This window comes from Coloeus monedula (assembly GCF_965178545.1).
Source record: "Coloeus monedula genome assembly, chromosome: W".
Lineage (NCBI taxonomy): Eukaryota > Metazoa > Chordata > Aves > Passeriformes > Corvidae > Coloeus > Coloeus monedula.
The window spans coordinates 32068480-32092914 of record NC_138821.1 but is presented as its reverse complement, the minus strand read 5'-3'; the positions used below and the strand labels follow the sequence as shown (position 1 = coordinate 32092914).

Genomic DNA, 24435 nt, shown 5'->3' with positions numbered 1-24435 from the left:
AGCTTGACAAACAAGTCCAAGAATGTAGGCAAAAAGCACTAAGAATACAGAAGTTATAAAAAGGTATACAGGGGTATAAACGAAAAGGCAAAAAATCTTCATGGCATCAACCAAAGCAAGGCCTGACCTGCCCGTTCCATCACACACACATACATTCCAAAATGTCTCAAGACATCAATATTTTCCAGTCTCTGACAAGGATGAATATTGTATGCTCACTGGATTACATTAAGTAATGAACTGTCAAGAAGTAGCCATGTGAATTAAGTTATGAATGAAGATAGTGAAAGTCAATATATTATGCTGTGTTGTGTTTTACACTATCTGGCTAAAAGCCTCGAAGGTGTTTAACCAGTTTATAACAGAGGGGAAGCTTGAACTCAAATTGAAAGTTCTGCTGTGGTCAAGGGATGAGAAGGAATTATGGGTATTATTAAAAAGTTGATATATGCACAGATTCAAGTTTTGTTGTATTAGTCTAGCTTGGACACACTAAATTACTGCTGCAGTTGGGTGAAAGGTTTTATTAAAAAAGCTAAGCTGTAAATCCATGGCCTGGGCAGAAGTACCGTAGCAATAAATTTGTAATAATTGCTAATTGCATGGGGACGTATTGTTTCCAATTGTCTGAGGTTGGAAAACTATGTTTTAGTATGAGACCACTTCATGAAATAATTTAATTTCTGTAACTTGATGAAGTACTTTCTCGGCCTTAATTGCTGCTAAAAAGATGACTTGAGTAAACAAATATATAGATTACAAGCCCTAACTAGATAGGGGTTTATTTAGGACACAAGGCAATTATACTTTTAGGCTTTAGTGTGAGCTTTAAGTAATTTAGTAGTTACATCCAGATTGGTGGAAAATCTTGGTTAAATGGGAGAGAAATCTGAATGGAGATGGTAGACAGTCCATCCAAATACATTATAGAGGCACATGTGGTCAGGAATGCTTATTCATATGTGAAAGGCCTGAGGTGATTGTATTCTGGAGAGGAAAATGCCAAAGAGCAATAGAAGAGTGAGGGAGAGAAAGAGTTGCTGCCTAGGGGATGAGATGGGGCTGCTGTTGGTGAGACAGGCAGAAATTGTTTGGAACATGGGATTCTCCTGGAGAATAATTTGTAGCATTCACATACTCTGTACAAATTTGTATATGAATATTACAGTCTGACCATCAATCCAGCCAGTGCTGGTTCAGATAACTCAGAGTGAAAATGTCAGAATGTTGTCCTGTATTTATCAAAATACTATATGAAGTACTAATATCCTTGGCAAGCAAAATGCAAATATTTTGCTGGGTGGAGAATTGGAAGATTTCTTAGTATCTATTGAAGAAATTAAGTCAGAAGTAGAAAAGTACACATTCAGATCAGCTTAAATGAGACTGTTAACCATTATGGACTTCTTTGTCATAATATGAACAGGATGTCAGGTGAAAAAATCAGTAATTTATGAAAGTATTAAATTAAAAAAAAATTGCATTATGTAATATTGCTAAAGTATTCAGCTTTAGTACTTGAATATAATCATATCATATAATCATAGAATATTCTGAGTTGGAAGGGACCCATAAGGATCATTGAGTCCAACTCCTGGCCCTGCACAGGACATCCCAAGAGTCACACCATGTGCCTGAGAGTGTTTTCCAAATGCTTCTTGAACTCTTTCAGGCTTGGTGCTGTGACCACTTGCCTGGGGAGCCTGTTCCAGCACCCAACCACCCTTTGGGTGAAGAACCTTTTTCTAATATCCAACCTCAACCTCCCCTGACACAGCTTCACGCCATTCCCTCGAGTCCTGTTACTGGTCACCAGAGAGGAGATCCGTGTCTGCCCCTCCTCCTCCCCTCGCACGGAAGTTGTAGACTGTGATGAGGTCTCCCATCAGTCTTCTCCAGGCTGAACAGACCAAGTGACCTCAGCTCCTCCTTTAGACATGAACTTCAGTTGCTGCTTTTGCCATGTTCCTCCTGAATTCTAATCAATGTGGTTTCGATCTAATCTTCTAGCATACTTCAGCTACTTAGTCTGTTTGCAATGTCTTTCCACTCAGTTAAAGTCTACTATTCCCCAGTTAAGAGGACCAGTTAAATAGAACTTGCTACCCCATGTCTCCAGATGCTTAAGAACCCAGATTGCATTGTGACTAGAGTCTAATAAAGTCTTAAAAGTTTAAATTGCAGGAGAAAAGTTGTTTCACAATTAAATATGTATGCATATATAGACTGACATCAGGTCAATTTTAAACTTTGATGAAAGCTTTTAGGCTGACATTTGTTAGCAGTATACCTTGTGCTTATAATTAGCTCTTACATGTTATTAGTTATCATTATACATTAGTTCTTACACACTAGCCATTATCATTACATATTCAAAGCAGTCAGTCTTTAACACTTTTATCCTAAATTAGCTGCAATATGCAGTACCATGGAGCAAATGCCATATAGCTAGCTTGATAATGTTCTTGATGGTCCTAGTTGCTGAGGTCAAGGAGACCTGATGGGAGGATGTGACATAAACAGGATGAGGACAGTAATGGTAGCACTGCATTCATAGAAATGCTTATACAGTTGTACTGTATCAAGTTGCTTATGTTTGGATTCAAAGCAAGCTAATCTTCGTCTGTTTAGTATGCTGCTGTGTACAACAAGCCTCTGTTCTAGCTGCAGCTCCCCTGCTTTCATAGAATGGGAACTTTCCATTCCCATTACTGTGAGTCTGAGTCCAGAGTGCTGTACTCTTAATGACAGCTCAGCATAAAACTACAAAGCATGGCTTTGCTCCTATGGTAGAATATCCTGAGTGTTGCCTTGTGGTTTTCTTGTGAAATCCATATTGGATTGTTGGTGTATGTACAGCTTTTGGATCTTTCATGGCATACTGCAGTACATGGTATGAGATACAACAAATTGATATACAAATAGTGATTTTGGGGGTGCAGCAGTCTATGGGACTCCTGTTCTTGTATTTGTCCTATTAAAACTAAAATAAGTGATACATGGAGCTTCTGCATTCTCTAAAGTTATCTTGCTTCCTGCCTGATTAATAATTCTAACTTCTTCCTGTATATGATGGGATTCCTAATGAGTTTAACTGGCAATTTCACATCAATTCTTAGCTGATATTTCTCCAGGTGGTATAATTCTGATTTTTTTTCCCCCTTCTATGGCTAATATATGCTGCTTGTAGATATTGCAAATATTTTGCTCCTAATGGATACCTGAGAAGCATCGCTTGCATTTTTCTGCAGGGGACTCAGTTCTCTGGTTTAATTCCCACCAAGGTGACAACATGCATGCTTCTATTTTCAGTATTTCATCTTATAAAATGGTTTAAGTAGGAAGGGACCTTAAAGATCATCAAGTTCCAACCCCCCTGCAAAGGGCAGGGACACCTTCCACTAGACCAGGTTGCTCAAGTCAGTCCTGGAGTTGTTAACTGATAGTTATCACTAAACAAAAGTTATGCCTTTAATAAAGCTTAGGGCTCTTCAGACTGTGTTCAAACAGGACAGGCCCATTGGTTATATCCTCATTTCTTGTAGTGTGTATTTAAATCTGGTAACAGCCCTTCACTAAGCCATGGAGCTTTTACATAGGGTATTAACAGTCAATGCTTAAAGTACTGCCTGTGTGCAAATGCTGTTTTATAACTACTTCAGTCCTGACCTCATTTCTTCTGATAATACAGTGCCATTCCATGTTATTGATCCAAGTTTAGCTGATATTTCAACTGCACATTTGTTATATTCTAGATTTTGCTATTGCAAGTCATTGATTTTTCAGTGGGCAGTTGGGAATAGTGTGCATCACAGGTGTGTTTGCATATAAATCGATACAATGTGACTTGATACTATATAGGAATTCCGCGTTACTAACAGGAAAATAACTGGATAAAGTATTCATTAACAAATTGGGTATTGGAAAACTATAGGATAGTTGATTCCACACAAAAATTACTAATTTTTTCTTTTTTATATGATCACTCCTGCCTCTGAACATCTCTGCCATGTGTGCAGATTAACCAGGTTCATTCCTGAGAACTGTGGGTTTCAAGTTTAAAATGTGGTTTAACTGCAAAAGTAACATACAATATATGCATCTTCCAGATTTAAGGTGATATTCAGATGAAAGGGTTTCTTTGTAATGGATTAGACCAAGTTAAAGTTTGCCTAGTGTGCTAGCAAGCTAATATTAAGTTCTGCTTAGTGTGCTTCTGCTTTTATGGGTGCAGTGGGTCTCATTTCAATTAAGGTTTGAAAAGACAAGATAACAATTATTGTTTAAAAGAAAAAGCAGCGTTCCGTACATTTTGAAAGGCAAAGATCCTAACAAGATCTGAAGTTAAATATTTGGGTAGTAGCAAAGAATGTAAGCACACTTAACAGGCTTTTATATTTTTAAGTCTATTTTGTTTATAAGATTCTTCTGTACATGTAAATCTGCCATTATGAAAAAGTTTTTTTACATAGTAATGAAAAAATAATAGAATGATTAGATGTCCCATGTTGTTGGGGTCTCCTCCCCTGCCGTGTAGCCCTGGGAGAGGGGCCCTGAGGGGACAGACACGGGGTTTCCCTGCCCCTGCTCAGCCTCGTTCCCATTGGTTGGTTTGTGTTCCCCTGCACGGGCAGAAGGACCCTTGGTCCTGTGACTGGAACAGTTCCTGGGCAGAGCCCCGGCCATGCGGCTGGAGAAATAAACATCTCTGAAACATCTAGCAAGAATCTGTCTGTCCATATATATTTCCTTTCCACGGGACTCCTGGTTTGATATATGCATGTTGCAGTATCCCCACTGCAACAAATGGTGGAGATTTGTGAGCAGAACGATCCCCGATCCCTAAGCGACTGATTTGTGTGAGTAAACCCTGGAAACTTTGGATTCCTCTTCTTGGTTTTGCTTTGCTATTCCATATCTAAACTATGGAGGAACGGTGGGAAGACTCTTGGCTCTCAGAGCCGCATATGGACATTTATCTTAAACTTGAAAAGATTCTTGAAAAACGATTTGTAAATTTTAGCTTGATTCAAGCTCAAAAAGAACTGAAACACTTCCTGGCATGGTTGTTTAAGAACTTTTTCTATGTTTCTTGGGATTTAATTCTTACCAAGGGCTTTTGGAAAACCGTTTGGACACAGTTAATATTGGAGTCAAAATATATGCCAATGGAAGAATATTTTCGTGAATATTATTTAGTTACCGAGACTGTTGAGCAATGTCAGCTGTGTCCTGGCGAAGGGAAGCCTGGCGCAGGGACCGTGCGGCCCAGGCCACGTGCGCCGAGTGCTCTGCGAGCAGCAGCGAGGCAGTTCCCACGTGCGGGCGGAGCCACGCGAGCCGCAGTGTCGGCAGCGGAGCGAGGCGCGGCGGGAGCGGCGGGACCCGGTGGTGCCCACACGGCCCAGCACAGCGCGTGGTGGAGCGAGCCCTGTGAACGCCCGACCGAGAGGGGCGGCGCGCGGGCGGCGGCTGGCGGCGATGGCGGTAGAACGGAGCCGCGCCCAGCCGAGACGCGCGCTGGAGCGGAGCGCGGGGGAGTCGTCGCTCGGGGGCCCGGCCGAGACGTGGGTACAGCGCCAGGCAGCGGCAGCGAAGCTGCGACCAGAGGAGGCGACGCACGGAGAACTGAGTGGCGCGGCCCGGCCCGGCCCGCGCAGCCCCGAACGCGACCCCGGGAAGAGCGCGCAGGCACCAGCAGCTCCAACAATTCCAACACGGGAGCGACCGAAGGAGAGAGCAAAGACGCAGCGAGACAGAAAACAGCAGCCACTCGAAAAAAGGAAAAAATCATAGTACCTAAGATCTTAGGGATAGTAAAATGGTATAATGTTAAGCAAAATTATGGTTTTATAACAAGGTGTGACAACCAGCAAGACATATTCGTGCATAGAACTGCTATTAAAAAGAATAACCCTGAAAAATGCATCCCAAGCTTGGGAGATGGAGAAGTCGTGGAATTCAAAATTATACGAGGTAGAAAAGGGTTACAAGCATCGCAGGTCACTGGGCCTGATGGTGTTCCTGTGAAAGTCAGTATATATGCAAAAAATCGTAGTCATGTTAGGCAATATCTCCATTGTAAGCCCCCCCTACAGTCTCCCTTTCCTAATCCCACCTTTCCCTTTTACCCTATGTCCTATTTCCCCCCCGTGTATTCCTAATCTGTTTTTTCATCCATGGTTTCCCTCACAAAACCATGCTTTTGCCAATTGTTTCCCCAAAAATCCCTTTCCAATGCCGAGTGGGGGATGAAAAGGGGGAGGGAAGAAGTTAAACCCTCTCCTGCCTCAGTTTCCCCACAAAGCATGCTCAGAGAGTTCTGTCTCCCTTCTGTCAGCCCTAAGATGTTCCACAGAATCTGTTTGGACATTTAAAGACTCAGGAGGGTGGCTTGTTTTGTCTTGAAACTGTTCTTCTTATGTTTATCCAGTTGTTTTCATTCTCCTTTTATTAAAATAAAACGGGTGAGGTGTTGGGGTCTCCTCCCCTGCCATGTAGCCCTGGGAGAGGGGCCCTGAGGGCACAGACACGGGGTTTCCCTGCCCCTGCTCAGCCTCGTTCCCATTGGTTGGTTTGTGTTCCCCTGCGCGGGCAGAAGGACCCTTGGTCCTGTGACTGGAACAGTTCCTGGGCAGAGCCCCAGCCATGCGGCTGGAGAAATAAACATCTCTGAAACATCTAGCAAGAATCTGTCTGTCCATATATATTTCCTTTCCACGGGACTCCTGGTTTGATATATGCATGTTGCAGTATCCCCACTGCAACACCATGTTTTGCCACTTCAAAGGATCATCATTGTTTTAGTAGATGTGTTGGTTTAGCACGGCCTGGTTTTAGGTAGCAGGGGGGCCACAGAGCTGGCTTCTGTGAGAAGCTGCTGGAAGCTTCCACCATGTCCGGCAGAGCCAATCCCTGATGGCTCTGAAGATGGACATGCTGCTGGCCAAAGCTGGGCCAATTAGAGAGGTTGGTAATGCCTCTGTGATTACATATTTAAGAAGAAAATCAAAACAAAGTAGGCACAGTTTTTCTTCTAGTCAGAGAAGAGGAGGAGGTGAGAACATGTGAGGGAAACAACATGGAGACACCAAGGTCAGTGAAGAAGGAGGGGGAGGAGGTGCTCCAGGCATCGGAGCCAAGATTCCTCTGCAGGCCGTGGTGAAGACCATGGTGAAGCAACTGTCCCCCTGCAGCCCATGGGGATCCACGGGGGATGCAGAGATCCACCCGCAGCCCATGGGGGAGGTTCTCACGCGGGAGTGGGTGGATGCCTGGAGGAGGCTGTGATCTGGTGGAAGACCTGGTGGAGAGAGAGGGCCCTTGCTTCCAGGCTGGAGCAGCCTGTCCTTGGAGGACTGCACCCCGTGGAAAGAGAGAGCCGCGCTGCAGCAGTTTTGGGAGGACTGCTGCTTATGAGATTGGAACCACACTGGAGAAGTTCATGGAGAACTGTCTCCCGTGGGCAGGACCCCACGGCCTCACAGGGGAAGACTCCTCTCCTGGAGCAGCAGAAGAGAATCTTGGTGATGAACTGACCACAAACCCCCATGCCCTTTCTCCCTGCGCTATTGGTGGGAAGGAGGGAGGGGCTGGGGGAAGTATTGGTGTTTTAAGGACTTATTTTACTTCTCATTATGCTCCTCTGATTCTGTTAGTAATAAATTCACTTTGTACCTCTAAGTTGAGCCTGTTTTGCCCTTGAAGTGTTTTTCTCCTGGTCCTTATCTCAACACATGAACCCTTCATTAACTTTTTCTTTCCCTCCTCTGCCCAGCTGTGGCAGGGGAGGGTAAGTGAGTGACTGTAGAGGGATTCCTTGTGGAACAGGGGCATATGATACTCCAGGACAGTCTGGGCAGTCTGGGCACCCCAGGGTTGCTAGATAAGAACCCCTGAAGGGGCCTTAGGCTGCAGATAGGCCAGAAAGACGCCTGGCAGCAGGCAGCCTTGAACAGCCTTGGGAAAAGTTATACACTGGTCGGCTGCCCTGCTGCTTAGAGGCTGTCCTGTGGGAATAGGGTGTGAATCTTTGTAAAGTAGATATAAGTGCGTGTAAGTAAACAATAAAGGAAGCACGATGCTCAAATCGTATCGGTGTTCATATCGTGACTTCAGCTGGCTCCCCTGCGCTCGGACCTGTCCCCCCCCCCCCCGCTAAATCTGGCGCCTGGAGCAGGGACCCGAGTGATTTTTTTGCTTGAATGCGGTAAGACTCCGAATCATCGTATCGGTGGTAGAGCCTGGGGAGCCGGAGTGGGTGGTCTCAAAGCCGAGTGAAGCCAGAGACCATAGCTTGTGCGGCCGAGCGAGCACCCACAGGTGAGAAGCTATGGAGTATGAGGCTGGAACTCGCCTCCTAGCCAGTATCCTCTCTAAGAGAGGTGAGACTGTGAAGGATCGAGATCCTAATGCCCTTGTTACGTGGGCCTGGGAACATGGATTTTTGAAATACACTTCGCTTTTGTTTTCGACCGAAGCGTGGTGGGAAGTTGGGAACAAACTGTGGCTGTCTATGATTGAGGGTGGAAAAGAAGGGAAAGAAGCTAAAACTCTCAGATTAACTTGGAGAACAGTAACTGGCACTTTCACAGAGATGAAAGCAGAGAGGACAGTGGCCGTGGCGGCCATGGAGGCTTTAGGGGGTAGCAGCTCCAGGAAGGAAGGTGACAGGGATCTTGCAGAGCAGCGGCCAGAGACCAGGGCGGAGTCCAGGGTTGCGCGATTCTTCGGGCTGACCGCAGGCAGACCGATTAAGGGAACAGCAGCACCCGTGCGTTCCCTGTGGGAGTTGCTGGACTCGGCGGGGAAGAAAGTTACCCCTCCGACATCTGAGGGAGAAATGGCTGCAAAGTTGGAAGCACAGGCTCCTGACCCGGAGGGGTGGGGCGCAGGTGAGCAGAGGAGAAATGAGCGGTCCTAGTGCCCGGCCGAAAGTGGCGGCACGTCACCCCCCTCTGCCGGACAGCAGATCATCGTCTGACAGCGAAGCAGCCTCTGCGGCTTTGTCACCCGCAGAGACAGCGCCAGCCAGGGGTCAGCCCCAAGAGGAGGAGAAGCACTGAGAGATGATGCATGAAGTAATCAAGAAGCTTGCTGAATTGTCTACACGGCAGAACACGCTGGAATCTAAGGCTTGCGAAACCACACCATCAGCACCGTGGCGTCCTGTGGCCCCACCGGTCAAGATAGCCACCAGAACTCCTACGTTCCCGTTGGGAGAACCGGGCACAGTGCCTACGGCTCCTCCCTTCCTGCGAGGGGAGGTGCAGCCATGGCCCCCATCAGCCCCGACGGAGAGGACTGATCCATTGCGAAGGAGATGGAATGGAGTTATCCGTGATGCAATCATTAAAGGTGACTGGAATGCCATGGATGCCCTTGCCTGTTCTGTACAGATACAAGGGGACACTGCAAAGTGGGAACCCCATGATTGGAAGCTCTTGCAGCAAGCCAACCAAACAGTCACCACGCATGGCTTGCGGTCCGAAGCTACATGGAGCATTCTGCAGTTTATCTTTACAGCAGATGCCCTGTGTGCTAATGATTGCATCAGCATCGCACAGTTGTTATTAACCCCTTCACAGTTCCTGCTCTGGGAGCGAACGTGGAAGCGGCTAGCACAAGAAGAAGCTAGCAAACACCAAGGTGACACATAAGGCCCACTGTATGAGATCCAAGCCCACATGCTAACTGGGAGCGGGGCTTATGGGGCGACAGTGACACAGCTGACCATGCCCATAGTTATTCATCAGTTGTCACAGACTCTTGCCCACAAAGCCTTGTTGTCAGTACCTGAAAAGAAGAAGTCTCCCCCGTATGTGGCAGTCCGACAGGGGCTGTCAGAACCATATGGTCAGTTCATCGACCATCTGTCAAGCAGCCTTGAAGGACACAACTGAGCTCTCTGAGGAGCTCCAAGAGCAAATGTTCCGAACACTTGCCTTTGAAAATGCTAAAAGGCAAACTAAGACAATTCTTGCCACGCTGCCCCAGGGAGCAGGAGTAGACGAGATGCTCGTGCGTGCTACCCGTGCGGAGCAGTCATCTCAAACAGCTGCCTTTACCGCAACGCTGCAGAATGTCCTGCAACAACAGGGACAAGTCATTGCTGCAGCACTGACCAGAGGGGTGCCCAGCAGGTGGTGCCGTGCTAAGCATACAGGACTCCGAAGCGAGAAGGCACAGTCAGCATCGGCTCCTGAGGAAAGTGATGCCGCTATTACAACAGCTGGAACTCTGGGACCTCCGTCCGGAGAAGCCTTGGGAGAGGCTGCAGACGCGGCTGAGTGAAGGGGCTGAGAACTTGCCAGGTCCACCACTCTCCGTAGCAGGAGAAATAGCGAGACCCTGGGGCGAATCTAACAGCTGCCCTCGGTGGTTGCTAGTGATTTGTGGTGGATGTCGGGGAACCCTCTCTGAAGGCAGAATCAAGAAAGGGAGTTGCGTAGATTCTTGGGTATAGCACCAGACACAGAGATAGAGTGGGGAACTGTTTTGACTGCCTTGAGTTAAGGGCATTGGCAGACATCTTCGATCAGCTGTCCGCCCATTTAGATCGAGTGAAGGCAGTACGGAGTATGGCAGTGTTAGGGTGAGGGAGTAGCACACAGGTTCGTGTCCCGTGGCAGCATGCGGTGGCCCCTGAGCGCTGGGAAGCGACAAAGCAGTGCTGGGTCCGCAAACATTGAGAGGTTTGCTTCACGTAAGCATCCTAACCGGGTCCCACGCAATGTCGACAGCAATCCAAAAGAGACAAAACATGTGGGTCACCCTAGCTGAATTAACGGGGCAAGACTCCATGTGTCTGAGCCTGGCCACGCCAGGGGACCCATTTCACACCTGTTTAATCGGGGTCCCATATTTTAACCCGCAAGACTTCCGAGGGATGCTAGACAACAGCTCCCTGATAGGGAACGCCACAGGCAATGGCAATTGTTCAGGGCTGATCGGACTCAAGCCTGTGCAGCAGCGTGCCTGCTGGCAAGGTGCATTCTTGAAAAGCATCAATGTCACCATGGGAACACCAGAAGAGTTAGATCTACTGGGTTCCACAAACCAAACTGGGGACGGTTACATGACATTCGAGCCTCCTACTACCAGTCAATTAAATGTTAATAAGCGCCTTTGGGCCACTGTTGACCCTCTTGCAGACTGGTTTCCGAGAAACTACGAGTCCAAAGCAATTTACCACCGAATCAACCTCATGGATCAAGCCCTGAAATGCCTCCCCAGTGGCACGTTTTTAATATGCGGGGACTGTGCATGGAATGGGATTCCTGCCATCCCACATGGGGGACCGTGCTACTTAGGGAAACTCACCCTGTTCCATCCAAGCCTGCATCAACTCTTAAATATCACCCACTGCACTAAAACCAGGGTGCGGCGTTCAATCCATGAGTTCAAATGTAAAAGGAATGAAGAGCCTGTCTTTTGGAGTCGTGGTATAATTTGGCTAGCATCTATGTTTGTACCTGGTGCTTCAGCAGCCAGGGCTCACGCTATTTTGCATAAACTTGCTTGCTGGGCGAGGGATGAGCTAAACATAACTTCGCAGATGCTTGATGAGCTAAGCGCAGATGTTACTAGTGTTAGACATGCAGTATTACAAAATCAAGCAACCATTGATTTTCTACTACTAGCTCATGGCCACGGCCGTGAAGAGTTCCAGAGTATGTGCCGTATGAATCTTTCTGACCACTCTGTCTCAATTCACAAGCACCTCTCTGACCTCCAGAGGGGCCTGCACAACCTTCGGGAGACAGACAACCCTATTGGAGATTGGCTTAAGGGTCTGGGTATCACCGGATGGCTGCATACCTTGGTAGTAGAAGGCTGCTGATTGCTATTTGTAGTTATATTAGGCTTAATAGTATTTGGGTGTATTTTTTCTTGCCTTAAAGCGGGGCTGCGAAAGATCATCGACCAGGCCTGGGTTGCCCAAAAAGAAAACGAGGGATATGTAGAGGGATTCTTTGTGGAACAGGGGCATATGATACTCCAGGACAGTCTGGGCAGTCTGGGCAACCCAGGGTTGCTGCAGAAGCACCCCTGAAGGGGCCTCAGGCTGCAGACAGGCTTGAAAGACACCTGGCAGCAGGCAGCCTTGAACAGCCTTGGGAAAAGTTATACACTGGTCAGCTCCCCCGCTGCTTAGAGGCTGTCCCGTGGGAATAGGGTGTGAATCTTTGTAAAGTAGATATAAGTGCGTGTAAGTAAACAATAAAGGAAGCACGATGCTCAAATCATGTTGGTGTTTGTACCGTATCTCTGGCTGGCTCCCCACGCTCAGAACCTCCCCTCCCCGGCGAAAAGTGACTTTTGTGTGTGCCATGCATTGGGCCAGCTTCAAACCATGACATAGTGGTCTCGTTTACAATGCTTTCTTATATTCTGTAAAAAATACAGCTAGCTGATGTAACTAAAAAGTGGATATTTTTTCTTGCTTAAGAATAACAGCAAGGAGAGACAAGATATCTGTCTAATATTTCTACTAGGTTTTGTCTGGATTTTGGAATTCAAAAGGGGAAACCAGAGTTGTGAATTTTTTTCTACCCTATATTCCCCAGGTTTGTGGATCAACTTGGCTTTTGTTTCAGGAGATAAAAAAAAAAAAAGCCTTGCAAATTAAGTGAGTTAGAAATTGCTACATCTCTTGGGTTTTTGGCATATTTTGAATAAAATGTATGGTAAACAATGAAATATGCTATCTCTAAGTTGTTACATCCTAGAAGTAAGATCTTGGAGTGTTAATGATATTAAAAAACCCCCCCAAAAAAACAGCCTTGCAAAATTTAAGCAATTACTTTATTTAATAACTTAATTTTTTTGTTTAGAAGTTCAAGCATTAATTTGTAAAGAAAAAAAATATCTTTATGCACTTCTATAATTGTATTAGGTGTATGTGGCAAGGGTGGGGACTGCAGGCCAGCCTCTGTGAGGAGAGGCTAGGACTGCCGTGCATTGGACACAGAGTTCCAGATGGCTCTAGTGGACCCACTGCAGGGCACAGCTGAGCCCCTTAGCCACTGTGATGGTGCCTTGAGGTAAACAGTTAAGAAAGGGAAAAATCTCTGTGCAACAGTGGGAGAGAGAGGAGTGAGTAAAAAAGTGTAAGAAACAGCCCTACGGTTAGAGCAGGAAGAGGTACTTCATGTGCTGAGCAAAGATCCGCGGCCCCTGGAGGAGACCACTGGGCAGCAGGTATTTTCCTGCAGCCTGTGGAAAGGACCACATCGGAGCAGATATCCACACTGTGGTCTGTAGAGGGCCACACACTGCAGCAGCTGGATATGCAGTGAAGGAGGCTGCGGTTTGTGGAGAGGCAATGCTGGAGCAGGTTTATTCTGAAAGACTGCAGCCATGGAGAGGAACCATGCTGGAACAGGGGAAAAAAGTGAGAAATGAGTAGCAGAGTTGAAGTTTTATGAACTGACTGTCCCATCCCTGGAAGCGTTCAAGGCCAGGTTGGATAGGGCTCTGAACAATTGTTATGATCCAGTTTAAACCCAGAAGAACAAAGAAAATTAAGTGTCTGTGTATAAATCAGAAAGAACTTTGAAGGTTCAAAATATACCCAAAAATGAGATTAAAATCAAACGAGGTTAGATGTTGGTGCCAAAAAATTGATATGTTTTATTTAATAGTAAAAGAGGCAAAGAGAAAGAGAAAAGAAAGAGAAAAATAGAAAAAGAAGTGTGTGTGGGGGGGTGGGGGGACAGGGAAAGAGTGACAGGGGTTAGGTGGAAGCAGATCACCCATCCGAGGGTTCCAACGATGTCTCGTAGCTCCCCTCCATCTGGTCTGCTGGTGGTGAGGGTCTCCTGTTGCCGTTGCCATGCCGAAGAGTATAGAATCCCATGGATTAATATACATTTTGGGCCAGGTGGGAATGCCCAGGTGCCTCCCCTGCAGGGGGCCAGTTTGATACTGTCCCTTGCAAGACTCGGGGTCTTTTGCATCATCTCTGGTGCAGGGTCTGGGAACCCCTTTGGGGGGCCTTTGATGGGCCATGACACCCCCTCTGCTGTCCTTCACATGGATGCGGCTTTTCCCCTGGTGAAGGGCCCCTCAGCTGGGCTCCTCTGTACAGTGGAGGATGGGCGGTCACTGTGCCTCTGACCAGAGGTTTTTCCAACACACACCCAAAGCCTCTCTCCACCCCACTCTTTGGTGGAGGGTCTGTTCGAGCCTGGGAGCTGATAGCCCTGGGGCTGTGGTCTCCACCCTGAAAGTGTTAAGCCTGTGCTTTGTGAATGTCCCCAGCCCTGAGTTGTTACTTTATCTTATCTTCATCAGCGAGCAGTGTAAGGCCTCAGGGCCCCATTCAGGGTGTGGTAGTCTTCTCTGCAGCTTTTGTAATACAGTTTTGCTATAATAGGCAAAAGTATTTTCATTAAAATGTTTAAGTCATAAACTATAATATTTTGGTCTCTGACAACAACCTGGTCTAGTGGGTAGCATCCCTGCCCATGGTAGGGGAGTTGGAACTAGATTATTGTGCCAGTTTGGTCAAATTTAGAAATATATCCTCTGAGAGAAGGCACAACCACCTCTCCCCCACCAGGTTTGGGAAAAATAAATTTTCTTCAAAGGAAAGTGAAAGAGAGAAAAACTATTTATTTAAAAAACACACAGGAAAAGGATAATAATGCTAAATAATAAAACCCCTTGCCCTGCTGAGAGAAACCTGGGAAAATTTCAGAGTCCTTCCGTAGATCTCTCTCTCCCCCTCCTTGGAGCTGGGACAGGGTGGTGGGCCCACCACCAGGGCCAAGGCCTCAGTGGAAATTCCTCCCGATGTATTCTGATGTTGAAACAGTCCAGCAGAGGGAAAAAAAGAAAAAACAAAGTCCCAGGAAAAACAAAAGTTCAACTCTCCGGAGGAAAAAGAGCTGAGGAAAAAACTGCCGAAAGCTGGCTGGATAGAAAAGCAAGCCGGGTGCTTCCCTTCCCTCCCGCTCTCCTGACGCAGCTGAAAAAAAAGTCTCTATCTCTGTGTGACCTTGAACAAGCTGCAAACTGCTTTGAAAAAGTTTTGCTCAGTTTTTCCTTCCCCCTATCAGGCTGTTTAAAGGCATAGAAAGGTACAAAAATTAATTTCTGGGCATAGGGCAGTGATATGGGATACACATAAAGTCACCCCAAGACAATTATCTTTAAGGTCCCTTCCAACCCAAGCCTGCAACTCCTCCATCCCCTTCCACCTGGGTTTTTAGTTTGTTCATTGTTTCCCACATTCTAACTCTATTTTTAATTGGCAGTAAATTAAAAGAATATTCACCAACTTGAATCTGGTTTGCCCATGATGGCAATGGGTAAATGATCTCCCTGTTTTTTCTTGACCCACAGCTTTTCAACTTTTTCCGCCCCCCATACAGTTGAGGAGGGGGTATGAGAGAGCAGCTGGTTGGGGGTCTGGCAGCCAGCTAGGGTACACCCACCATAATCTTGAGAGTCATCATAGATATAGCTTGTAATTAATGTAATTGTATGAAAGAATAAGAAGGGACAAGGATTGCTCTTAAGCAGAGGCAGGATTTTGCTGTATGTACTCCAACTTTGGGGAATGAAGAGATCTCTAAAGGAAGGGGGAGGGGGACAATATCAAGCTTGTCCCTGGCAAACTGTGGGGTAGCATGAAAAAGTGGGACAGGGTACTTGTGAGGGCCCTCTGGAGGTAACTGAGATGTACCAGCCACACTGGAGCACACCTGCAGTCTTACAGAAACAAACCAAGGACTCATGAGGTAATAGAAGCCAACAGGGAAACATTGGAGAAACACCATAGTAACAAAAGAATGCTTAAGAGGGAATACCTCGATCAAGCACAAGCAACCAAAACCACAACCACTAGACAGGATTATGGAGTATCCCTTTGCACCCCCACTGGGACATTGTCACTATTAAATACTTCTATTAAATTCCTGTACACCAATGCATGCAGTATGGGGAACAAACAGGAGGAACTAGAAATCTGTGTGTGCAGGGCTTTGATGTCAGTGTGATTACAGAGATGTGGTGGGATAGCTCGCATGACTGGAATGTTGTCATGAAGGGCTACACACTGTTTAGGAGAGACAGACCAGGAAGATGCAGTGGTGGAGTTGCCCTCTATGAGGCAACACTTGGAATGTATTGAGCTCTGTCTTGGTGAGGATGCTGAGCGACTCAAGAACTTATGGGTTAGGATAAAAGGGCTGACTAGTAAGGCTGACATTGTGGGTGTTTGCCACAGGCCTCCTGATCAAAACAAGGAAGTGGATAAGGCCTTCTACAGGCAACTAGAAGCAGTCTCAGTCACAGACCCTGGTTCTTGTGGGGAATTTAACTACCTGGACATCTGGAGAAGCTACATAGCAAAGCACAAAGAGTCCAGGAGGTTCCTGGAAAGCATTGATGATAACTCTTCATCACAGTTAGTGGAAGTTCCCACAAGGAATGGTGTGCTGCTCGACTTTATACTAACCAAGAAGGAAGGCCTTGTTGATGTGAGCGTTGGGGGCAGCCTTGGCTGTAGGGACCATGAGATTGTAGAGTTCAGTATTGAATGAAGAGGTAGCAGGACAGTAAGGAAGATTGCAACCATGGACTTCAGGCGAGCTAACTTTAACCTCTTTAAGGATCTTCTTAGAAGAATCCTATGGGACCAGGCCCTGCAGGGAAGAGGGGTTCAAGAAAGTTTGTCCGTATTCAGGGCTCACTTTCTCCAGGCTCAAGAATGATGCATCCCAATGAGGAAGAAATTGGGCCAAGGGTGCAAGAAACGTCTGTGGATGAATAAAGGACTCCTGTCATTACTTAAGTACAAGCAAGAAATACACAGGAGATGGAATCAGGGTCAGGCTACTTGGAGTGAATGTAGAAAGGTGGCCAGAGTAAGTAGAAATGAGACTAGAAAGGCCAAGGCCCATCTAGAATTAAATCTGGCCAAGGATGTCAAGTATAACAAAAAAGGCTTTTTCAAATACATTAAAAAAAGGAAAACAAAGGATAATTTAGGTCCATTAGTAAACACATGATGCTTGCCGTTGTAGGTCTGGGGGAGTGTGATATAGTCAATCTGCCAGGCCTCCCCATATTTATATTTCAGCCATTGTCCTCCATACCAGAGAGGCTTTAATTGCTTGGCCTGCTTAATTGCAGCACGTTTCACATTCATGGATTGTAGAAGGTATCTTTCAGCTTTTTACCGGCTAGGCTAGTGGTTTAATGCCTTAGAAAGCCTCGAGCAGCCTTGAGAGGTAGCATGGGCGATCTAGCACTTTAGTAGCTCTAAAATCGGTACCTGTATCAGCTGCAAAGAAAATACCATCAGCAGAAGTAAAGAGGGAGAAATATAGCTCTCTGCTCACTCAATTTCCCGCAGTTAGAAGCTTTCAAAAGAACAGACAACAAGAGATGTTTACAGGAAGGTAGCAGAGCCAAGAGAGGGCGGGGCCTCCCTTGATCTTCTCTTTTATTCGGAGAAGGGGAAAGGGGAGGACTGGGGGCAGACCCGGGGTGACCGGCTGTCACGATCCGCTAATGCAAGCGGGGGTCGTGATGGTTCATTTATCGATCTCAGAGTGTAAAAGGACACAAGAGATTTCAGTTTTAATCAAAACAGTGCACCTTTATTAAGTGCCCACAACACAGTAATGCAATAGTAGAGAGTAAAAGAGAGAGAGAGAGAGAGAAAAAACAAAGTAGAGAGGGGGAAAAAGAGGGGCAATAGCTACCAACGGATGAGACGAAGTCCTCGTGGTCTTCCGCCAATAGATTAGTCTTCTTTCCGTGGGGAGATCTCCGACTTGGTTATTTTAGAAGGTCCCTTTATAGTCCCTTTCAGAAGCGAGGGGCAACTGGTCAAGAGGTTGGGAAATCTACAGCCGTTGTTATGGGGCCCGTTGCTTTGGGAAACAGGTACAGGACAGACGTACAAGACAGGTGTACGGGAGAGGTGTACAGAACAGGTCATTCAGCACAGTCCTTCCCGCCTGGGCAGCAAGAACGGCGCAGTCCATTGTGACCTGCACTAATTTTCCTCAGGAATGCGTACCAGTTCCCAGTGGGCACACCCGTAGGCAACTCTTGGCAGACATCCCACCTCAGCCAGGCCAGGACTGCTGTGTTCAGTCTCTGTCTTCGGCGATGATCGTGAGGCAGATGAGGGATTTTCGGACCGTCTCTTACACCGGCCAATCAGACACTGCTAAAGAGTTTGAGTTACATTTGGTTTTGCCCGCGCTTAGAACAAAGGAGCTCAGAGCACATGGCAGAGACAAGTGTCTTGGGGAGGGGGAGGGGAAGCTCAGAACAGGCAGCAACAGTTCCCTATAATTTTTCTTTAAAGCTGGGTTGTAACTCTTACTAACTTAAAAGTGCATAGAACAGTAACAAAACAAGAGTGCAAAACATAATTGGAATCTATCGTCCCTGCAACTCGACAGTACCTAGGATGCCTTTAAACTAGTTCCCCAGTCAAAACTCAGGGGTTTAGTCAGGACATCTATGGTATGGAGTATCAGGACGAAGATTTACAAAATACAGTGCAAAACCTGAATGCAAAACAGTGCAACTTAATTTAAGGGATTAACATCAAAATCTGCAGTAGGGGGTTTACATGAGGGTGCAAAATCAGGATTCTTTTTACGGCGTCTCCTCCAGGAGGCAGTTTTAACCTCCTTAACTTTTGAGGAAATGACATAAGGTTTTACCCATTTCCCTGGGATCCACCTCAGTCCTTGAGGGGTAGATACACTGGCATACCCACATCCCCAAGTTACAAGTTTGTATGGTCCTTGGATTTTTTGAGTCTCTGGGTCCCGGATCAGGACTTCTGGATTTTCCTTCAGTTTCATTCTCCCGGTGTTCTGGAAATGACGATAGATGGGAGGGTTTGGATCCTCAAAGGTGCCATTCAGGAAGTTTATGGTAAACAGTGCTTTGCTGAGTCTGAGGACAGGTGAGTTGAGTTTAGTGGTCCCTGACTGTTGTAGCAGCATTCGCTTGAGGGTTTGATGGGCACGTTCAACAATGCCTTGTCCAGTTGGGGAGTGAGGAATACCTGTAACATGTCGAAATCCCCACTGCTGACGAAAGTTTTTAAACTCCTGAGAGGTGTAGGCAGGTCCATTATCAGTTTTTATCTCCTCAGGTATACCGAGCACAGCAAAAGCTTGGACAAGATGTTTTTCAACATCCTTAGCTTTCTCACCTGAATGTGCAGAGGCATACATAGCACCAGAGAAGGTATCAATAGAACCATGAACGTATTTTAATCTCCCAAATTCAGGGAAATGTGTGACGTCCATCTGCCACACTTCACCGCTATTAATGCCTCTGGGATTGACCCCCATGCCCAGTGATGGAAGCTGTAGCTTCTGGCAGTTGGGACATGTTGCCACTATTGCTTTTGCCTGCGTCCGCGACAGATGGAACATGCGAATAAGAGCAGGAATATTTTGATGGTACATGGCATGGCTCAATTTTGCTTGTTCAAAAACTTGGGGGAGCTTTGGTAAGTCGGCTGATAGAACTATGTCTGCTGGCATAGCCAGAGCATCAGCTCTACGATTACCTTCTGCAATAAATCCTGGCAGGTTTGTATGGGACCTCACATGCATGACAAAATAGAGATGCTCTCTGTGGGAAACCAGATAAATTAATTTTGAGAGCTAATCATAAATTTTCTTGTTTGAGATTTCTTTTAGGAGAGCATGCTCAGCTCTAACAGTTACTCCAGCTACATACGCTGAGTCTGTGACCAAATTAAAGGGTTCTTTGAACCTCTCAAATGCTCTAACGACAGCTGCTAATTCAGCTACTTGTGGTGATCCCTGGATTACCTTGATGTCAGATTCCCACTTTTGCGTCTTGGGATTTTTCCATGTGACCACGGACTTTTTACTTTTTCCTGAAGCATCGGTAAAAATGGTAATCGCATCGAGGGGTTTTCTACTTTGAATCTCTCGAGGGACAAAAGAGAATGCCAGATTAAACATGTTATGTTTTGGGTAATGATTTGAGATTTGGCCTGAGTAACTATCTAATGCAAATTGTAAATTTATATTATTTTGAAGTAGGTGATCTAATGTGTCAGTTGTTACAGGTAAGTAGATGCATGCAAAGTCACATCCTGCCAGGGTGCGGAGCCTTGCTCTACCCTTCATGATAATTTTTGCCATTAGTTCTTGTGGCTGTGTGATGGTTTTAGGAGGTTGGAGTGGAAGGAATACCCATTCAATTATGATGAGGTGGTCCTTCTGCTCTTTGTCCCACTGAAATATGAGGCCGTGAAAGCGTGGTACCTCCCCTAGAATGACAAGCTTAAAGGGTAGGGAGGGCTGATACCTGTGCGCTTGTCTGGTGGAAATGATCTCTTGTATCTTTTGGAAAGACTGCCTTGCCTCTTCTGTCAGGGATCTAGGGGATGCTGGACCGCCTTCCCCTTTTAACAGGTTTGCAATAGGAGCTACATCCTCTGTGGTGAGTCCTAACCAGGGTCTTAGATAGGTCAGTGTCCCACAGATCTGTTGCACTTCTAATGTTTTTGGGTTATTATTAATGGTGACGGGTGTTGGGGTGATAGAAGTTTCTGTGATTTTGAGTCCGAGGCATTTCCAAGGGCTTGTTCTCTGCATTTTTTCAGGTTGTAATTCAAAGCCCTTGGCCTCTAGGGCCTCAATCACCATGTTAAGTGTCTGCTTGAGATACTGATTATTGGGAGCACATATCAGCGCATCATCCATGTAATGTAGGATGATGGCTTTCTCTGCTTTGGCACGGATGGGAGATAGAATTTTAGCAATATACTCTTGGCAGAGAGTTGGGGAATTTTTCATACCTTGGGGAAGCACAAGCCAATGGTAACATTCCATGGGAGTTTCACGATTAATAGATGGTACAGAAAATGCAAATCGAGGGGCATCTGCAGGGTGGAGTGGAATATGAAAGAAGCAATCTTTAATATCAAGAACAGCTAAATGCCAATGTTGTGGGAGCATTGAAGGTGATGGCATACCTGGTTGAAGGGGTCCCTTGTCTTGAGTAACCTTATTGATTTCTCTAAGATCTTGGAGTAGCCTATATTTGTTCTTTTCCAGTTTTTGTATTACAAACACGGGAGTATTCCAGGGGCTGTTAGTTGGTATGATATTCCCTTTAGCAAATTGTTCAGCTACTAATGAATGTTTTGAGTGCCTCTAAGTTTTCTTTTTTTAGCGACCACTGGTTAACCCACAGTGGTTCATCTGTTTTCCAAGTTAATTTCTGTGGATGGCACTCTGGTCCAGCGGCTGCAAGGAAAAATTTTGATGTCTAGGGGTGATATCGATTTTTGTTCCCCACTGAGACATGGCATCCCTTCCCCACAGGGTGAATTTGGTGTCTAGGACATATGGACGAAGTGTCGCTATTTGTCCTTCAGGACCTTCAATTTGAATGGTGGTTTTGGATTGCTTCACAATTTGGGTACCTCCAATCCCTTGTATGATGCCCACACACCCAGGTGAAACAAAAAGAGCAGCCAGCTGTTTTGTTTTTCTTAAGCACCCATCCATTTGTTCCCCTAGCAACATGTATGAGGGAAAATTCCTTTAACAAAAAAAAAAAAACCAAAAAAAAAACCCAGGAGAGCTCCTAAAACCCCAACAATACTCTTAACCCCTTTTGTCCAAGAAAATTCAGAAGTTTTATCGTTGCTTCTCTGACTTCAGCTTCCCCAGATAATAAGAGGTCATCCACATACTGGATGATTTGTATTCCTGGTGGAGTAGGGAAAGTTTGTAATATTATTTCTAAAGCTTGTCCAAGTAGGTTTGGCGATTCTGTAAATCCCTGTGGTAATCTTGTCCATCTTAGTTGCTGCTTTCTCCCGGTATTTGGATCCTCCCATTCAAAGGCGAAAATATCTCAGCTTTCTTCAGCCAGTGGGCAGGTCCAGAAGGCATCTTTTAAATCCACTGCACTAAACCACTGATGCTGGGGTGGGACTTTACTTAGGAGAGTATAGGGATTGGGTACCATAGGATAACGAGCCCGAGTCCTCTTATTAACTTCCTGTAAGTCTTGCACTAATCTGTATGTCCCATCAGGCTTTTTTACTGGTAGAATAGGGGTGTTATGAGGAGACATACAAGGTTCTAATGTCCCATCCTTTATTAGTCCTTCTATTACTGGTTTCAAGCCTTCTCGTCCTTCTAAGGATATAGGGTACTGATGTACACGTATGGGACATTCTTCTTTCTCAATTGTGACCCTTATGGGGTCAATGTCCAGTCCTCCCCTATTCCCTTCCCCAGCCCAAACTTCCTTGTTAATTTTCTTTTCATCTTCTTGACCAAGTTTTAAAATTTTAGCTGTCATTTTCCCTTCTTCTGGTATAACTCCTATTCCCAACTCTGAGGGAGGTATCTTTTCAGCTTTTTACCAGCTAGCACTTGTAGTTCAATGCCTTAGAAAGCCTCGAGCAACCCAGAGAGGTAGCACAGGCAATCTAGCATTTTAGTAGCTCTAAAATCGGTAACTGTATCAGCTGCAAAGCAAATACCTCTAGCAGAAGCAAAGAGGGAGAAATACAGCTCTCTGCTTGCTCAATTTTCTGCAGTTAGAAGCTTTCAAAAGAAACAGACAAGAGATGTTCGCAGAAAGGGTAGCAGAGCCAAAAGAGGGCAGGGCCTCCCTTGATCTTCTCTTTTATTCGGCGAAGGGGAAAGGGGAGGACTGGGGGTGGACCCGGGGTGACCGGCCAATCAGACACTGCTAAAGAGTTTGAGTTACATTTGGTTTTGCCCACACTTAGAACAAAGGGGTTCAGAGCACATGGCAGAGGCAAGCGTCTTGGGGAGGGAGAGGGGAAGCTCAGAACAGGCAGCAACAATGGATAACCTGTGTGATAGAGGGCTGGGCACTCACCAACTGTATGAACTTTACAAGGGGAAGTGCCAGATTCTGCACCTGGGATGGGGCAACCCTGCATGTATAGACTGGGGAACAAGACACTGGACAGCAGCCCTACAGAAAGAGATCTGGGGGTCCTGGTTGATGGCAAGTTGAATATGAATCAGCAGTGTTCCCTGGCAGCCAGGAGGGCCAACCATATCCTGAGGTATATCAGGCACAGCATTGCCAGCTGGTCAAAGGAGGTGATTGTCCCGCTCTACTCTGCACTGGTGCGGCCTCACCTTGAGTCGTGTGTGCAGTTTTTGGCACCACAATGTAAGAAAGATATAAAGCTATTAGAGAGCATCCAAAGGAGGGCTATGAAGGTGAAGGGCCTGGAGGAAAAGCCATATAAGGAGCGGCTGAGATCACTTGATTTCTTCAGCCTGGAGAAGGGGAGACTGAGTGGAGACCTCATTGCAGTCTACAACTTCCTTGTGAGGGGAGGAGGAGGGGCAGACACTGACCTCTTCACTCTGGTGACCAGTGACAGGACCTGAGGGAATTGCATGAAGCTGTGTCAGGTGAGGTTAAGGTTGAATATTAGGCAAAGGCTCTTCACCGAGAGGGTGGTTGGGAACTGGAACAGGGTCCCCAGGGAAGTGGTCACAGTCCCAAGCCTGCCAGTGTTCAAGAAATGTTTGGACAACACTGTCAGGCACATGGTGTGATGTCGGGGTCCCTTCCCCCCACCATGTAGCCCTGGGAGAGGGGCCCTGGGAGAGAGACGGGGTTTCCCTGGCCCCTGGTCAGCCTCGTTCCCCATTGGTTGTTTTGTGTTTCCCTGCGCGGGCAAGGACCCTCGGTCCCACGATTGTAAGAGTTCCTCAGCAGAGCCTGGCCATGCGGCTGGAGAAATAAACATCTCCAAAACATCTATCAAGAATCGGTCCATATATATTTCTTTTCCATGGGACTCCTTGTTTGGTATGCGTGTTACAGTGTGATTCTTAGTGCTGTCCTGTGCAGGGCCAGGAGATGGACTTTGATTATCCTTGTGGGTCTCTTTCAACTCCGGATATTATATGATAGTGTCCATGGTTATGTCCATCCCTCAGTCATGAGCCCATGTATATGTTGTAACTCTTCTTTGATGTCCTGAGGTGTCATGGGCCCACCAAGCTAGAAAAAAATTCGCCCTTGTGTCACCAATCCAAATCCACCTGAGCCACTCCAGTCTTAGCATCCTGATCCACCTGCTGGTTGTTGTGATGCCCTTCAGCAGCCTAACTCTTGGGTACATGACCATCTACGTGATGCACCTTCACAACCAGGTTCTTCACTCAGGCAGAAATATCTTGCTACATTGCAGCAGCCCAGATGGGTTTACCCCTATGCTGCCAGTTATTCTGCTTCCATTGCTGCAACCACCCCACAGGGCACTTGCTACCATCCATGAATCAGTATAAAGTATTGGCCATCTTTCTTGTTCAGTCATGTCTAAGGCCAACTGGATGTCTTTCATCCCTGCAAACTGACTCAATTCACCTTCTTTAGCAGTTTCTGTGACTT

The 24435-nt window shown here is 46.3% G+C and overlaps 1 protein-coding gene across 2 annotated transcripts in view; it reads left to right on the top strand.

The window, feature by feature from the left end:
• Nucleotides 1-24435, top strand: part of LOC309584563 (ceramide transfer protein-like) — a 251789-nt gene that overhangs the window by 11423 nt on the left and 215931 nt on the right. The gene's annotated exons all lie outside the window — the stretch shown is intronic.